The sequence below is a fragment of the Erythrolamprus reginae genome, chromosome 3, assembly GCF_031021105.1.
Source record: "Erythrolamprus reginae isolate rEryReg1 chromosome 3, rEryReg1.hap1, whole genome shotgun sequence".
In the NCBI taxonomy this organism is placed as follows: domain Eukaryota; kingdom Metazoa; phylum Chordata; class Lepidosauria; order Squamata; family Dipsadidae; genus Erythrolamprus; species Erythrolamprus reginae.
This window is the reverse complement of record NC_091952.1, coordinates 216,727,431-216,747,167: the sequence shown is the minus strand read 5'-3', so window position 1 is coordinate 216,747,167 and position 19,737 is coordinate 216,727,431.

The following is a 19,737-nucleotide window of genomic DNA, read 5'->3' as shown; positions in this document are numbered from 1 at the left end:
TCTTAGTAACCTACAAGAATCCTAATGGGGGTTTTTGTTGGGGGGACAGGGGGGATTGAGCTGATTTATATAAACCAATGTGGCTTTCTCGGCCAGAGTTAATTACAAATGCATCTTGTATCTTCCTCAAAAAAATATTTCCTACTATATTATACCAACTCCGGGGTGTTTTTTCTAGCCAGGATTAAATCATATTTAATCAAGATTCTTAGCTGTTATTAAAAGGGAAGGAGCAATTGGCACAGGTTGAAAAAACGTATGTAATATCCTGTGAACATCCATGTGTATAACCATGGCTAAACAAAGCCTTTATTACACCAAAATCTGCCTGAATCTATGCATGAGTATAAATTCTTGGCCTAAAATACTAGGCACAGCTGGCTGATCTAGAAATACATGTTTTACTTATATTTTACCATTTTCTAGATTTTTATTTTTGTGAAATAAATCAGCTTTTAAACCAGCTAGTAGCAAAAGTAGCTATCAGGCAATATGTGTATGTGATTCAGCCAACTTGAATTTGTAATTTGTCGCCCAGAGTCCATCAGGGAGGCCTATTAATATAATAAAATTCAAATTTAATTTAATAATTCAAATCACATTCATAATCTGTAGGTTTATCTGATTAAATCCAAATAGGCACCCGTGTGAAAGTTTGATGATTCGCCCTCACTTTGAATCAAAGCTTCACACAGCCTTACTGGGGCAACTCCTCTTTTTGTGGGGGATGCATATTGCTGCTGAAGTTTATGTTATTTTGTAGCTTATTTCAAATTATTTGATTGTAAATATTGCCCTATTTCAGTAACATGATCTACCAAAAACAAGCCAATGCTTAGGAATACTTAAAAGTCTGTGGTTAAACAGACATGTAAGTCTTTTAATTGCAAAGGTGGTTTTTATTTTAGGCAAAAATAAGGTTTTTTTTCCTGCCACTGCTCCATTTTGGGGGGAGGGGATTAGTCTGTATGCTGACTAAAAGTATGTCTGGCCGTTGTACAAATTGTGTGTTGTGTCAACCATTATGTACAGAAACTTTCCTCCATTCACTTTGCGTTTAAATTAATAAAATTGATTTGTGACATATAGCCCTTTTTAATGTATTTGAATTCTCCCATCCCTTAACTTAGTCATCCCCTTTTCAGAAATCTAATAGAACACTATATGCGTTTCTTGGTATAAAATTCTACAGGACTCAGACTCAGAAACCATGATCGTCGTAATATTGTTAGAAGAAATCAAGATAGAACATAGAGGTATCAATAAAGAACAAAACGTTCAAAATTATCAAAATGTGTTACTATGGGAAGAACATCAATATATGCTGAGGATAATATCATAGAAGAAATGAAATAGTCATCATTCTAAACAAAAAGATGAAGATACAAATCAAATATGATACAATAATTTTGAGTTCAAAGCAAACAAATCAATCAATATTATGATTATATAAAAATACCACAAATACAGGGGAAATGCAACACTTTTATGACGACTTGAAACACCCTGTTGACAGAATTACCAAAAAAAAAGTTTTCATACTATTTGTAACTGAAATATTAAAGTTGAAAGTAAAATAGCATCTGGAATAATAGGAATATTTGCCCTTGGTTCTGAACCAAAGCAGGAGACAGAGTAATATTTATGCCAAGAAAATTCAATGGTTATAACAAATGAATTCCTCTTAACAATCTCAAAGACATCTGGACATGGACATCACCATATAAACAACAGTGAAATTGAATTCTCTGCGTTCTAGAATCAATAAAACAAGGCCTAGCTGACTGCAATTCAGATCACAAATTCATCACAAAATTACAACTTAAGCTAGAATAAACAAAATCATAAAACCAACAAGATAGAATTTCTGCAGTATGATTATGATTATGATTTGAAAAAGAATAATTCAAATAAAATTTATAACATTATTAAAGCAAGCAAAAATAAATGTTTGGGAAACAGGAAAGAAATATATGCTAACCTACTGACAAGAGCTGAAGAAAAATAGACAAAAAGAACTGATAAATTTTCCCAATGTCAAGCTCTACATAAGAGCAAGAAAAGAAAAGAAAAATTGTTTTTAAATAAGTAGTGCAAGTAAGTTGAAGATAATCAAATGAGAATGGACAATGTATTTCTTTTAGAAACCTCAAGGGAAATCCTTATAAGATGGGCAAGATATAAGAAAAAGAACACAAAAGAACTCTTAAATAAAGATAAAAATAAGAAAGTAGACAAATTGGGATTATACATGCAAAGGGTTAATCACTGAAGCAGCCAGACATTCTGGAAAATAAAGTTCAATGACCTCTACAAAAATTATGCTTAAATTAAGGCTGCAAGGTTTGATGAAATATTAGGAGAACTATTTAAAAGCTTACAAAAAGCTGGACTTCAAAGTGGTATATGGTTTGCAAATCGCATGGAAAACACAGCAATAGCCAAAGAATTAGAAAGAGATCAATTTATACTCCACTACCAAAAAGGAATTAACATTCGAACATGTGGCACTTATCAATCAATTAAACTTGTCTCAATGGTTAGTAATACAGGCACACTAAAGATTTTATAAACTATAATCTATAATTATAGAGAATACAAGAATTGTCAAATCAACAAACTGGGTCTTTGCTACAGTTGTCTAATTTCCCTTCACAGAGCTATCTTTAGTTTGACATACATACCTTCCCTGAAAGTCTGACTGTTTCTTAAGAAATAGTTCGATAAATATGCAAGCCATAAAATGTCCATTTGTATAGTCATTGATAAATGACTATATTCTTTTATTATTATATACACTCCTCAAAATAAATAAATAAAGGGAACACTTAAACAACATAATATAAGTCCGAGTAAATCAAACTTCTGTGAAATCAAACTGTCCTCTTAGGAAGCAACACTGATAATCCATTTCACATGCTGTCGTGCAGATTCAACTTTGTATAGAACAAAGTATTCAATGAGAATATTTCATTCATTCAGATCTAGGATGTGTTATTTGAGTGTTCCCTTTATTTTTTTGAGCAGTATACTTGAATTATATATCTGGGTGTTCATTAAATAGTCTCACAAATACAATAACTTCTAATGGAAATAATAGCTTTTCTATATTATCAGAAAAAAAACCCTTAATGCCTATAAAAGTTTACAAACTTCTCTGAACTTCTCTTTAGTTCATACACTACCAAAGTAAATGGTTATATTCTTAAAGTGTTTTTAATACTAAACTTGGAACCAATGGTCGTCTAGGTTTAGTGCACTTACACAAGCAATTTCTCTATCCTGGCTGTAACATAATATGGTTTGCAACTGTGATTAAGTATGATTTGCAAATCCAGTCAGTTTTAAATAAAACTGATCAGTGTTAAATTATGGTTTAATGTAATTATTAATACAATAATGGCGTGACTTGTTTCATATTAGTCAAAGTGCCTTTGTAATGTCAAGATATGTCACCTCAGTAATGAAGCATTCTTATTCCATATGTTAATTGGGTACAGATCAATGCCAAAACAAAGGCAACATCATGACCTAATTTAACATAGCAACCCAGCTGTAATGACATGTAGCTTTGTTATAGCTAGTGGTAATGTTTGTGAACCAAAAATGGATGAATTAAAACTTTCACAACTTAAAAATATGTGGATAACTTTTTGCATAACAAACCCGTAATTGGTTTTCCATCTGTATTTACAAAACCATGCACTCAGGAGGATTATTACCCCAAAACCAAAGGCTTACAAATACCAAGTCCTTACACTCTTTAGGAAAAAATACAGCCAACAAATACTGCCGAAAACTGCAGTCCAAGAAATAAGGCTGCATATCCTGTAGAACAGTTTCTGTTGGCCAACATTTTTTGTGCATAACTCTCATGGTCAGATTTAAAAGAAACTTGATTGTGGATCCTCTCAAGTGTTTAAAATCTTGCCAATCAAAAAAGGTTTTAAAGCTTAAGCTTCATATTGAGGCAGATCAAACATCGTTTGAGCTGCTTTGGGAAAAATCCAGATTGAAACATAGAAACATAGAAGACTGACAGCAGAAAAAGACCTCATGATCCATCTAGTCTGTCCTTATACTATTTTCTGTATTTTATCTTAGGATGGATATATCTTTATCCCAGGCATGTTTAAATTCAGTTACTGTGGATTTACCAACCACGTCTGCTGGAAGTTTGTTCCAAGGATCTACTACTCTTTCAGTAAAATAATATTTTCTCATGTTGCTTTTGATCTTTCCCCCAACTAACTTCAGATTGTGTCCCCTTGTTCTTGTGTTCACTTTCCTATTAAAAACACTTCCCTCCTGGACCTTATTTAACCCTTTAACATATTTAAATGTTTCAATCATGTCCCCCCTTTTCCTTCTGTCCTCCAGACTATACAGATTGAGTTCCTGATACGTTTTATGCTTAAGACCTTCCACCATTCTTGTAGCCCGTCTTTGGACCCGTTCAATTTTGTCAATATCTTTTTGTAGGTGAGGTCTCCAGAACTGAACACAGTATTCCAAATGTGGTCTCACCAGTACTCTATATAGTGGATCATAATCTCCCTCTTCCTGCTTGTTATACCTCTAGCTATGCAGCCAAACATTCTACTTGCTTTCCCAGTAGATTGAACTATTGTTCCTATTCATTTCAGGTATTCCAGTTCATATACAGCCAAAATGGAATAAAAGGTATTACCCTGCAAACTGACTGAAGCATTACATTCCGGTGATATCAAATATCAATATTGGAAGATATTTAGAATATAGATTAGATTATTGAACTCCCAAGGGGATTCCCAAGTCAAGGGAAACCTAGGGATAATATTATAAAGTTAAAACACATTTATATAGTAAAACAGATATAAAGTATAAATTCTCAAGTTAGGTGAACATTTGTATTATTGCATGTGCAAAATTGAATTCTTACTATCCAAGGAAATACTTGATACTTTTTATATTTGTTTAAATCATTCACATGCTACTTTACACAAACTATTTCAAAGGAATCAAGAGTCAAGTTTCGAAACAATAACAACAGAATAGATAATCATTAATTTATGACAACAATTTGGACCAGTATTTCTATTGCTAAGCAAGGTGGTGGCTAGTGAGTTGCGCCCAATTTTACAATGTTTTTTACTGATTTTTTTTTTTTTACAAAGTCAGAAATTATGATCACGTGAACCTAGTGGACGGAAACTATTGTAAATACCTGCCAGCTACATAATAGTAGTTGTTAATGCATACAAGAGTCAATAGTAAATCAATTTTTCTAGTGATTTTATAACTTTGAACTAAATGTAAATTGGGAACTATTGGTAAAATAAAGCACTCCATGTAAAGCAATGTATGCATGCTTTGCAAATTGTTTGGAAGAAATGTTTCAGAATTGGAGCAGCATCTGTTATTAGTAAATCAGCCTTTCTTTTCAAACTTTCACTTGAAGATGAAAGATCATGCCAACAACTTAAGAAATTTCTATCCAGGCAATTTTTACAATTTCAATCAACTTTAGATTCAAATGTATGGATAATATTTTAGCACGTAGCAATTGGCAAGAAGCCCATCCTAAAAAACCTCTTAACAGTACAATGTGAATACATTGATCCATGTTACAAAAAATGTAATCATTGTTTTTGCAGTGGATAGCCTATTTCTTCCTATGTGCTCACCCTCTCCCTGTCCCTCAAACTGCCCAAGCAGACCCATTTCAAGACCAGTTTCCATCTGGAAAAACATAAATCACTTCCCTGTTTGGGATTATCACTTCTTGAAAATGATGGTCTGCCTCCAAATGATCAGAATAATGTATTCTAAAGAATCCTAGAATGTTGTCTTACCAGAACATGTAACTTTCACTCAATTGCTGTCTTGCCTTGATGTCAATTTCCCCTTTTCTCAGCTGACCTCTGTTGTGAGTGGCTCACGGTCAGCTCAGCTGGTCATGGACTTTGAAGAGGATGAGCTGGGTCCGTCTGGGTATCCCAGGCCAGTGTTTTTGCCAGCTGAGTCTGAGAGTGAGAGTGAAGGGGAGCTAGAATCTGGACCACCAGAGACTGTAGGGTAAGGCTGAGTCAGAGGATGATGGAAACATTGAGGACCCAATCTTACATGCTAGAATTAGAAGAATGTGAGACAGACACGAATATTTCTATAGATGTAGATTGAGACATTGAATATCTCTATGCATGTTTTGCCACCCCTGGCAATATAAAAGAGAGGCTCATGGGGAAAAGGGCATGGAGAATCAACGTTTCTAATGGTGGATGTCCCAGATCTGGGGTTCCAGAAATACTTTGCTGGCAAACTGCTCTTACTAATGTAAGTTCATCGTCCAGTGATTCATCTGTCTGAGGAAACCATGAAGCCTTGTATGTCAGTGTTTAAATTAAAAAAAAAAACACTGAAAGATTGCCCTAATTGGATTTGGCTTCCCCTGGAGTTTTGGTTCCCTATCTCATAGACAATGTGACCGGGAATGATGCCAGCATGGGCTAAAAGTCTTAACCTGTTTTGTACTGCCCGTTTTAAAGATGCAAATGTGTTTAGCTTGAAAACTTTGAGAGTGTGTGCTTCTCCATTCCGATTCAACCCGGCCCAGGCAGAACAACTTCAACTAAGTCGAAATCATTGTGCAGTAGTACAAAGCTATATTATGTACCTTATTTGGAATACTGAAATTCTCCAATTGTAATCTGAACTTCAATGCAGACTTCTTTTAATTCCTTTTCTGTTCTATTTTTTTTTTTTTTTTTATTAAATATTTTTATTTTATTTTATATGACTTACAAACATTTAGACATCAAACAATACAACATTAAACATTTACACTTGATATATTTACAAGATTTATTTTATAACAATTCTATTTACTATACCTTTTTCTTAATTTCCACCCAGTTGTAAATTTTTTCCCACACTTTGTAATAGTCCTTATTTTGTTGGTTTTGAATTTCGTATGTTAATTTGCTAAATTTGGCGCAGTCTAATATTTTTTTAATTACCGTTTCTTTGTTTGGAATCTTATCTTGTTTCCATACTTGTGCATATGCTAATCTTGCAGCAGTAAGTAAGTGATTTATTAAGTAGTAATTTTCTTTGCTATGTTTGCCTCTAATTATGCCTAATAAATACATTTCCGGTTTTATTTCAATTTTATAGCCCAATATTTCTTCCATCCATGCCCTAATTTGAATCCAAAATTTTTTTGCTTCGTTACATTGCCACCATATGTGGTAGTATGTTCCCACTTCTTTTTTACACTTCCAACATTTGTTACTAATGTTTACATTCATTTTGGCTAGGCGTGCTGGCGCATAATGCCATCGGAAGAACATTTTATAAAGATTTTCTTTATATGGTGTTGACAAAGTCATCTTATAATTAACTGACCATAGTTTTTCCCAGTCTTCTAGCTGAATTGCATATCCAAAGTTAGTCATCCAAGATATCATGTTAGGTTTAACAATTTCTTCGATGTTTTCATAGTTTAATAGATAAATATACATTTTGGTTATAAATTTTTTGTCAGATCCTGTCAATATTTTGTCTATTTCATTTTGTTTATTACATATTCCAAATTTTACCAAGTCCCTTTTATATCTGCTTTGAATTTGGTAATATGGAAGCCAATCTATTGCTATGCCTTCCTCTTTAAGTCTTTCTCTAGTTTTAAGACTTCCTTTAGTATTTAATAGGACTTCGTAGGTTATTTTTTGTTCTTGGCTTATTATATTTGGATGAATTTGAGCTTCTAGAGTGGATAGCCATCTGGGTATTTCATTATAGTGTTTTTTCCTGACTTTCCGCCAGTGTGTCAATAGTGTATTCCGAATTTGGTGTTGTTTAAAGTGAGAATGTTTTGAATGTTCTTTTTCCCACAAATGTGCGTGCCATCCTTCATTTATATCATGGCCTTCTATTGTTAGAATTCTAGGATTTTCAAGGTTGACCCATTCTTTAATCCATAGTAATTTAGTGGCTTGGTGGTATATTTCTAAGTTGGGTAAACCGAATCCTCCTCTTGTTCTTAAATCTTGTAGGGCTTTCATGTTTATTCTTGGTTTTTTATTGCACCAGATAAATTTAGAAATTATTTTATTTATTTTAGCAAAGAACGATTTGTTTAATTGTATTGGTGCTGTTTGGAAGAGATAGAGCCACCTTGGAAGTATATTAGACTTTATTGTATTGATCCTTCCCATTAAGGATAAATTTAACTTTGACCATTTTTCTAAATCTTCTTTTGTTTTTGTTAATAATTTCATATAATTTAGTTCTTTCAGTGAAGAATACCTTGTCGTAAACCAAATCCCTAGATATTTAATTTTTTTTTCTATTTGAAAACCTGTTTCTTTTATTAATAATTTGTTTAAATCTTGATTACAATTCTTGGTTAATATTTTAGTTTTATTCCTATTTATTTTTAAGCCAGCCACTTTCCCATAGTTCTCTAATTCTTTTACTAAGTATATCATTGAGCTAACTGGGTTCTCTAAGAAGAAGACCAGATCATCAGCGAAGGCCTGTGTTTTATAAATTTGTTGTTTAATTTGGGTGCTTTGTATTGATGATTCCCCTCTAATTCGGTTTAATAGTATTTCTATAGACATTATATATATTAAGGGAGATAGTGGACAGCCTTGTCTCACTCCTTTTTTAATATCGAATGTATTGGTTAAATCTCCATTTATAATTATCCTTGCCTTTTGTTTGGAGTATATTTTATTTATTGTATTTTCAAAGTTCTCTCCTAAATCCATAGTATTTATTAATTTTTTGAAAAAGTTCCAATTGAGGTTATCGAAGGCTTTCTCAGCATCTAGAAATAGCATTGCAAAGTCGAAATCATTGTGCAGTAGTACAAAGCTATATTATGTACCTTATTTGGAATACTGAAATTCTCCAATTGTAATCTGAACTTCAATGCAGACTTCTTTTAATTCCTTTTCTGTTCTAAATTGCTTTTTTTTTCACTGTATGCCCAGTACATTTAGAATTATTTTGGTTATTTTTTTTCTTGGCAGACCACACTTGATGAAATCATTTGTTTTCCTCTGCACCATCATTCAGACTTTTATTTGAAAACATTACACATTAAACAAACAATGGAGACCTAAATAAAATTCCATTTCTGCTTAACAATATGGTTTTGAAAACCCTTCCTTCTTCAACCATTCTTAAATTACATACACAATACATAATGGTCTGTCCTTTGACCACTTCATTAAAAAAAATCTCATAAAGATATTTCATGTGTTAAATTATCACAACTCTCTAAAGACATACATGCATGTTTCTGTTTCCTAAGGAATTTCTAAACCAGTAACAGAGTAAAAATGCTTAAAAATATTATACAATAAATAGAATTTTTAAATATTTTCATGCATCTGCAGCACTAAAATTGTGCTTCAAAACTAAAGAAGTTTACTTAACTTTTAACAACATACTGGTTCATATGCACTTAGTAGCTTAAATATCATATGAAATACACATCCATCAAAATGCATAAAGAATTTCTACAACATCAGCTTTCCTCTGTATGGTAGAGTTGTTGAACTTCAGATAAATATAATGACAAAAATACAGATGTGCTAAACTACAATTCCCATAATCTTCTAATCATCATAGCCAGTGGATATCCTGGCTAGAAATTTCACAAATTATAGCTCCATGATCTGGGTAAGTGTCAAGTACTGAAGGACATAGAAATGATCCTTGATTTACAACCATTGTTTAGCGACTGTTTATAATCACAACAGCAAAAAAGAGTGATTTTAATTACAAATGTTACAGTGTCAGATGATCAAAATTTCATCAAATACCAGCAGGTATTTACAATGACTACAACAATGATATTCATGAACTGGGAGAGCCATGTTAGTAAGGTCAGCCAATGAATAGGAATAGCAAATAAATCAGCCAATGGGAGCAAAACACATCTGAGTCTGTGCAGAGAATCAGAACTGAAAACTTAAGCTGAAGGCTGGACATGGCTCAGCCCGTGAACTCTAACTTAAAAGTTTCTCTGCTGCTGGAAATTCTTGTAACTGTTGCTACATTGAAGAAATAATCTACTTGTGATATTATATTTTTATCATTATATTTATAAAGAAGTTAATGAATCCAGCTGAATCAGTTATCTGTGTGTGCTTCTGGTTTTGATTTTTGCAACAAACTCTGAAGCAGCAATCATGTGATTGCTATTTGAAATCTTCTCAGCTGCTTCCAGCAAGCAAAATCAGTGGAAGAAGCTGGATTCCCTCAACGACTACGTAGATCACGGTGCTGATTTATCCTCTTTTTGAGTAGAGTCTCCATCATTTTAACTACAACTGATGTCAAGCTAACTGGCCTGTAGTTACCAGCTTCTTCTCTACTGCCCTTCTTGTGGATAGGCACAACACTGGCCATTCTCCAATCCTCAGGAACTTCTCCTGTTAACAAGGATTGGTTAAACAAATCAGTCAGGGGGGTAGTAATGACAGATCTGAGTTCTTTAAGAACTCTGGGGTGGATGCCATCTGGACCCATTGCCTTATTTATCTTTAATCGTTCAAGTTCTTCTAAGACATCAGCTTCTAAGATCACTGGAGCTGAATCCGTACAGCTGGAAGCAATGCTATATCCCTCTATAGTATTATTTTGTAAGGTGTCTTTTGAGAAAACTGAACAGAAGTAGCTATTGAAATGGTCAGCGATCTCCTTATTCCCATTAATGCATGTATTATTCCCGGTACAAGCTTCGTGATGCCGCAGTTTTTCTTCTTCTTATCACTAATATATCTGAAGAAGGTTTTATCCCCCTTCTTTACAGATTTGGCAATTTCTTCCTCTGCTAAAGCCTGATAAACATATATCCATCCTAAGATAAAATACAGAAAATAGTATAAGGGCAGACTAGATGGACCATGAGGTCTTTTTCTGCCGTCAGACTTCTATGTTTCTATGTTTCTATGTTTGTCAAACTCATCACATTGCTGTCACATGATTTCTGTGATGTTTTTCCATTCGTGGAGCTGGGATAGGCGTGACCCGCACATGATGCATCCAGCCTGCAGGCCACCAGCTTGACAAATTCAGTGGTTTAGCTAACAGCCATAGCAAAAATATTTGTTATAAAATTGGGTGTGAATCACTTAACAATTTAACAATGGAAATTCTAGTCCCAACTATTGTCGTAAATCAAGGAATATCTATATTACTTGCTGATTTACTTCAGGTAATATTTTAAAAACCAAATAAATTTTCTACTTATAAAACTGAAGGCACTTTCCCAACACTAATTAAACACCATCTTATAAAGAATCTAATAACTCTATTACCAGTCGCTTTTATTATCTTTTAAATCCCAAGAAAAGGGGCTTATAAACTGATACCCCTATAAAAGGATGATTGATGTTTCATTTACTGTGATAATTAAAACTTTTACAAGAAGCTCCCTGGGGTTGGACCCGAACACTCAGAGTAACCATTTTCTTAATTGTCCAGATGATGAATTTTTAATATGGCTAATACAATATAAATAATTAAGGTGTACAATATTTTTTTTTTAAAAAAAAACATGTTTATTCATTTAAAATTGTATAGAACGTTGTTCAAAACAAAAATTTTCCATTGTGGTTTGCCCCATGTCACAATATAATTTAAAATTTAAATTCACTTACATCGAAAGAACATACCATAAATATCGAAAAAGATCAATAAATGTCCTCTTCAGAACAAATTTGAAAATATTATAATATCATCTTCACTGGCTGCCAAAAAATGGACCAATTTATTTCTAGAAATATACCAAGCATTTCTTCCTTCAGGCATTGAATTATGGGTGTAGGCAATAGCGCGCACACACAAGTGTTTTTGGCACCGAAAGACAAAAAGGTTCACCAATACTGGCTTAGATTATGCCCATTATTTTTTTAGCTCAAAAATTATGCTGACCCAAGTGACAAGTGTTATTATAAAGTGAAGCAGCCTCATTCTAGCTACACTAATGTAGACAGGACACCCCAAATGATAAATCCTTGTACATGTGTGGAAACCTGTGTGCACATGCAAACACATGCAGAAAAAGTGGATAACTCTTCTTTTCTTGAGAATGATGGGGATGTGCTAATCAAGCACTTCTGAAACCTGATCTCTGAATGCAGTCTGATTCTCTATTTTTAAATTTCCAGCAATGATGAAATGGTTTTACTCTTTGCCTTTGGTTGTGATATTTGCTGCTTCCTTGCCAAAATATATTTAAGGATTAAGCAACCTAATAATTTAAATCAGTTTCCCCCCATTCGGCCTTGGTCTCTTGTAGCCACACACTGCTAGGTAGAATTTAGCTTGATTGAGCCACCATCGGGATTCATGACTGAGAACTAGTAACCCATACAAAGGCTTAAGTTTGAAAAGCTATTAGCTTCTGAACAGGAAGAAGAATATTTTCCTCCTAAAGCCAAACTGGGAAAATAGCAAAATCTGCAGGGCAGACTGCATAACAATCTGAAATTCCAAAAACATTCACTTTAGAAATAATGTTGGCTTGCTGGCTCCTTCTCCTTTCTTACGATAATTAAAATAAGGAGTGATGGGTGAACCCAACGGTGTTCGGGTTCAGCAAGTTCGCACGAACTTTATGCAAAATTCGGCCAAACCCAAACCGAACCCGAACTCGAACCTTAACGGGGAATCCCTCCCACGAAGAGATTCCGGAGGTGGAGCTTTGACATCACTGACAGGTTGCTAAGGACGCCAAGGTGATCACTTCCTGGATTCCATGGAATCCAAACGCCGAACACGATCCCGAACTTTGCCCGAAGTTTGAAAAAATTTCGTGTTCAGCATACCAAACACCGCAAAATTCGGTATGGACCCGAATTGTGCGGGTTAGGTTCGCCCATCACTAAAAATGAACAACAGCATGCTAAGCATAAATCCTATTGGCAAAGCTTTCTGTGATGCATGTTATGTTCCTTTTCTTTTTAATTCTGTACTGTTTGTTATATTTTTGATTTTTAACATTGTTGGAATTTTGTGATTATTTTAATTTATTAATTTATTCAGAATAGTTCACGTGAAATACTCTGGGTGACTCAAAAAAGTACAGAAGAATAAGAATTAAGCTAAATGGTTGTTAAATTATCACAGAAAAGTAAAAGATTCATCTACTGCAATTTTAAGCAAACATGATTGTAATAAAATTATTTTAAACGGCAATAGATAGGTAATTGTTTTTCTTATCACAGTCTTTCTCAAGAAAATCCTTTTTCACTTTAACTTCTACTAAAACAGTCAGCGATATCATTCATAATACTTGAGACCAACATTTACAGTGGAGAAGTACACACCTGACAAACCATCATGTGGTTTGTTTAGTGATATACTCAACAGATAAAGGAAGAGAAAGAGATTTTATTTATTTATTTATTTATTTATTTATTTGTCCAATACACAATGAGAGTTTTAGTGGGTATATATCTATATATACATCATAAAATACATGATGAAGGTTATAGAGGAGATACTCATAGTAAAATATATCTAAGAAATAATAGAAAAGAAGATAAAGTAATAGAAGATATCTATGAAAGAATAGAAGAAGAAATATAGGAATAGAAGAAAGATATAGGAGATATAGGAGAGCAATAGGACAGGGGACGGAAGGCACTCTAGTGCACTTGTACTCGCCCCTTATTGACCTCTTAGGAATCTGGATAGGTCAACCGTGGATAATCTAAGGGTAAAGTGTTGGGGGTTTGGGGATGACACTATGGAGTCCAGTAATGAGTTCCATGCTTCGACAACTCAGTTACTGAAGTCATATTTTTTACAGTCAAGTTTGGAGCGGTTAATATTAAGTTTAAATCTGTTGTGTGCTCTTGTGTTGTTGTGGTTGAAGCTGAAGAAGTCGCCGACAGGCAGGACTTTGCAGCATATGATCTTGTGATAAGAGAAAGGGACTAAAACAACTAATGATATAAGTTGTAGATGGAAAAGATCAATGGAAAATGAAGAAAAGATGTGGAAACTAATTTAAGGAATCTTCTTTTTAAAGATAAAGTATAATGAGAGTTGTTTTAGATATTTTAATATTTTTTAAATTGCTTTTTAAAATAAATAAAGATCAGTTGAAGAGAATTTGACCATGTCAGTTCAGAGCAGATGTTCAAGATACATACAACAGATAGTTGGATGGTGAATTACCAGCACATATAGCAGAATACCTACATGATGCATATTCTGCAAGTGTTCCTCAAAGTTTACAGATGAGTGAGACATTCTCAGATATGCAGTTGATTTACAAATTATCCTCCATTGCAGAATTCCAACTGAATCTGGTTGAAGAGATTTTGCTGCCATGTTCTTTCTTTCCCTCATTCTGATAGCTTATCTAATTGCTTAAATTGTTTTTATCAGTCATTTGGTATTCTTCCTTAAGTGGCTTTCTTCTTCTCTTTTTCTGTACAATCTTCAACAGGTTGAAGTATCGGCACAGCAACTCCCAGAAGTCTCAGCCAGCACTTTCAAAAGGAGAGCATAGGCCAAAGTCCCATCGTTCATATTTATTGCTGGCTCAGGACACATTCTCTACATTCCTAAGTGCTCACTGTGGTCCCAATTCAACACCTTCTCTTATTAAAAGGGGATTTGCAAAACAACTAATGATATAAGACAACTCTCCTAAGTAATTAGGAGGAAGATAGACTGTGTATCAAGTTACATCTCCAGAACCATGATTGGTTTTCTCCAACCAAGAGTTGTAAGGACTGACTAATCACTCTACACAACCAATGACCCCTTTAGAGTTTCCAAGCAGTAAACTTCTCACATAAGAAAATTGTTACTATACCTTGAAACAGCAAATAATTTGGAGGTGTTGAAACAAGTAAAGATTAATTACAGAACAAAGACAACTGTGAATTAAACAATTCCCGAGATGGCAGAAGTAACATTGGGTTTCGGGTTTTTAAAAAATCAATAACACTTGTATTCCATTATGACCAAATCAAAAGGTGAGTAATAGTTGAGTCTTTTGTGTTTTTAGCTAAAATTAGTCTTTCAAACTATAGTACAGCAAAATATATATTTCTTTTTTTAAACAGCAATTTTGTCCAGCTTTATATCTACATATATATAAATTAGGGCATTTGCATTCTAGATAGTGTCCTTTTTAAAAATAATATGAAGTAATTGACAACAAAATTGACAGTGTTTGTCAGCAAAACTTCCTTAAAACCCATGAGTAACAAAAAAAAATGTTGCACAAGATACATAGTAGAAAGTCCAAAACTTAACTTTTTCAGAAGAATAATAAACAGTGAGCAAAGTACTTCTCCCAAATCTTTCTGTACTAGTGAGCATTTGTCTTCCTTCTCTCCAGGAAGAGATTATTTTGAATCCTTTGCTGTACTTTTGGTGTTTTACATGAAATCAGGGATTTGGTGGCCTTTTGAGAAAGCTAAGGCTGCAGATTGATGGAGCAAAAATATAAAGTGATTCCCCTCCCCCTTTCTTTTGTTGATAAGTTCATTATTTTTAAAATTATACTAAGGCAGTGGTAGAGTGTACACTTTATATAACACATTTTGGAGAGTTTTTTGGCTCAATATGATGGGGTATATGTCTTTAATTTTTGTCAACTGTCAGAATGGTCTTGAAGACTATTTTGAGGATCAGGGGACTGCTGGCACCCATGGGTTGCCCACCTCTGTTTTAGATCTCACTTGAGCACCTGGCCAACTTTATCTAGCCTTGGAAGCTAAAATATTCAGAGGTAGTTAGTACTTTGCTGGGAGAGTACCAAAAATATCAAGGCCACACAAAAGTTTAAAACAAGAACCAAACAACATGTTTAAAACAACATGACCAAATACTTCTCTATGTTGCGAAAAAAACAGTTCAATTCAATTCAATCCAATTTATTAGATTTTTATGCCGCCCCTCTCCGAAGACTCGGGGCGGCTCACAACAATAATAAAAACAATATTCCAGCGAAAACAAATCTAATATTAAAAAGCACATAAAACCCTATCATATTTTTAAAAAGCAAACAACATATACATACTCAAACATAAATATAAAAAAGCCTGGGGGAAAGGTGTCTTAACTCCCCCATGCCGGGCGGTATAGATAGGTCTTGAGTAATTTACGAAAGACAAGAAGTGTGGGGGCAGTTCTAATCTCCGGGGGGAGTTGATTCCAGAGGGCCGGGGCTGCCACAGAGAAGGCTCTTCCCCTGGGGCCTGCCAAATGACATTGTTTGGTTGATGGGACCCGGAGAAGGCCAACTCTGTGGGACCTTATCGGTCGCTGGGATTCGTGCGGTAGCAGGCGGTTCCGGAGGTACTCTGGTCCAATGCCAAGAGTGGATAAGTTTCCAAGAATCAAGCTTGACTTGAAGGGCCCAAAAATATCTTCAAATCTTTGAAATGAACTTGATAGAGATTTTTTTAAATCTGTAAAATAACAGTTTATGTCCAGGATGCGAGGGGTCTTTTTGACTTGTGCAGTATGCAAGTCCTCAATGGAAGGCAGGTTGGCAGCAATTGTTTTTTCTGCAGTTCTGATTAACCTCTGAAGTCTGTGTCGGTCTTGTTGGGTTGCAGAACCGAACCAGACAGTTATAGAAGTGCAGATGACAGACTCAATGAAGTAGGGAAAGTTGGAACAGGCAATAGACATTTCAGATACAATTACCTATAATATGCAGCTTCCTCACTATCCTAAAATACTGGCTAAATAAAGTCTATTGTTATTATGGGAAAGTAAGCATTTTCAAATGATAAGAATAATAAGATGTTATGTTCTATTTCATAATCCTCATGGCTTCAGAACTATTCAGTCTTTTTTCCCATCGTATGCTATGATAACAGAAGGGAATAGATTTTTTAAAAAAAATTCACATACTCTGACACTATTTTTCCACAGCGATTGAACAAGTAATCTTGTCAACATGCCTTTTGCATTTGACTAATAGTGCTTGATTTCCAAAGCTACATATGTAAAAACCACATGAGTTGGGCTGGAAAATAAAAATATAAAAAAGCCTCCTCATTTTGATATAGTAAAATCAAAACCATTTTGTACAAATGAGTGTCAGATGTTTGCATTTTGTTTATACTATCAGATACGCTCCTTGTCAGAGTTGGTACTTTTCAGTAAATATCATTTGTTTAGACTAGGAGAAGCTTTAGAGGGAAAATATTTTCTAAAGCCGTCTTTCAGAGGGAAAAAAACCGAGCCGTCTCATGCTTGTAAATATTGGGAAACGACGCATGCTTTAGAATGCATCAAATTTAGTTCGTGGAATAATTTCATTATATATACTTACAATGCTGAAGGCCAGTATTTAATATTAGGCACATGTAAAACCCACAGGTGGAATTCTACTTTGAGATCAGTTTTCTTGACCACAACCAACAAATTCCCACCGAAAATCCACTTGCCTACTCAAATTTCAGAGCTGATTTGTTTCTGCTGCCATCCTTCAATGTTACCAAATTGCTTGATTTAGTTAGGCAGAAATCTTACCCGTACTTTTCTGGAAATAAGCCTCACTAACATAAAGAACCTCACTTCTGAGTAAACATGTATTAACTACACTGTTACCACCCCATATATTCTTACTATTGCAGATACAGGTAGTCCTTGACTTACAACTGTTCATTTAATAACTGTTCAAAGTGGCACCAGTGCTTTTAAAAAGCTACTTAGAACTGGTCCTATTACAAGCAACTATTGCAGTCTTATTGCACTTGCAGTCATGTGATAAGAATTCAGGTGTCTAGCAACTGGCATGTGTTAACAACAGTAGAGTGTCCTAGAGTCGTGTCATCACTATTGGTAATCTTCCCAGGGCTTTTCTTTCTTTTTTTTCAAATATTTTTATTAATTTTCTTTAACACACAAGACAAACAACATTTAACATTAAAGGAGCTACCATTGCTCCGCTTATCTTAGAAGTCTATCTAGTACAAAAAAAAAATCTAACTACAGAATTGCAGAAAAAACAATTGCTGCCAACCTGCCTTCCATTGAGGACCTGTAGACTGCACGAGTCAAAAAGAGGGCGGGTAAAATATTTACTGACCCCTCACATCCTGGACACAAATTGTTTCAACTCCTACCCTCAAAACGTCGCTACAGAGCACTGCACACCAAGACAACTAGACACAAGAACAGTTTTTTCCCAAACGCCATCACTCTACTAAACAAATAATTCCCTCAACACTGTCAGACTTTCTACTAAATCTGCACTTCTATTCTACTAGTTTTCTCATCATTCCTATCACCCATTTCCTCCCATGTTGACTGTATGACTGTAACTTGTTGCTTATATCCTAAGATTTTTATTAATATTGCTTCTTCATTGCTTATTTGACCCCTATGACAATCATTAAGTGTTGTACCACATGATTCTTGACAAATGTATATTTTATTTTATGTACGTTGAGAGCATATGCACCAAGACAAATTCCTTGTGTGTCCAATCACACTTGGCCAATAAAAATTCTATTCTATTCTACAGTCAGATCAATACAGAGATACAATCGATTAATTAAACGAATAATAAAAACAACATTTAATATTATCGTGCAGAATGCAGCTGCGAGAGCAATCATGGGCTTTCCCAAATATGCCCATGTTACTCCAACACTCCGCAGTCTGCATTGGTTGCCGATCAGTTTCTGGTCACAATTCAAAGTGTTGGTTATGACCTATAAAGCCCTTCATGGCACCGGGCCAGAATATCTCAGGGACCGGCTTCTGCCGCATGAATCCCAGCGACCAGTTAGGTCCCACAGAGTGGGTCTTCTCCAGGTCCCGTCAACCAAACAATGTCGCTTGGCGGGATCCAGAGGAAAAGCCTTCTCTGTGGCGGCCCCGACCCTCTGGAACCAACTCCCCCCAGAGATTAGAATTGCCCCCACCCTCCTTGCCTTTCGTAAGCTGCTTAAAACCCACCTCTGCCGCCAGGCATGGGGGAACTAAGATACACTTTCCCCCTAGGCATTCACAATTTTATGTATGGTATGTTTGTATGTATGATTGGTTTTTATATAATGGGTTTTTTAACTGTTTTTTTAGTATTGGATTTTGTTGTACTGTTTTACTGCTGTTAGCTGCCCCGAGTCTGCGGAGAGGGGCGGCATACAAATCCAATAAATAATAATAATAATAATTATTATTATTATTGATATTGAGAAAGAAATATTCTATTCATCATACTATTATTTAATCGGTTACTTTATATCTATTATAACAATATTTTTAATATTTTTTTAATACTTAAAATCACTTATTTAGTTTAACAAAAAAAGAAAAACCTTATCCAGTTAATTTCTTAATACTCTACTATATATATATTCAACTTCATGTGTTCAAGTGCTTATAAATTCTTATATAATTTTTTTAAAACTATTTTAAAATTCCACCATTTGTACACTTTCTCCCATATTTTATAAAATTCTGTTTCTGCTTGATTATTCAAGCGTCTTGATCATCATGTCTAATTCTGCATTTTTTTCCCAGGGCTTTTCAATTAGCAAAGTCAATGGGAAAAGCCAGATTTGCTTAACAATAAATTTGCTTCGTGATCTCAGTAAAAAAAAATCAGGCAATATTCACTTAACAACTTCTTAGTTATGGAAGATCCAGTACCAGTTAAGAACTATCTTTATTATCATTAATAGGACTCCGTAAGATGTGTAATTTTTCCCACACAACATTTGTTTTATTTGTGAGAATGAAAAA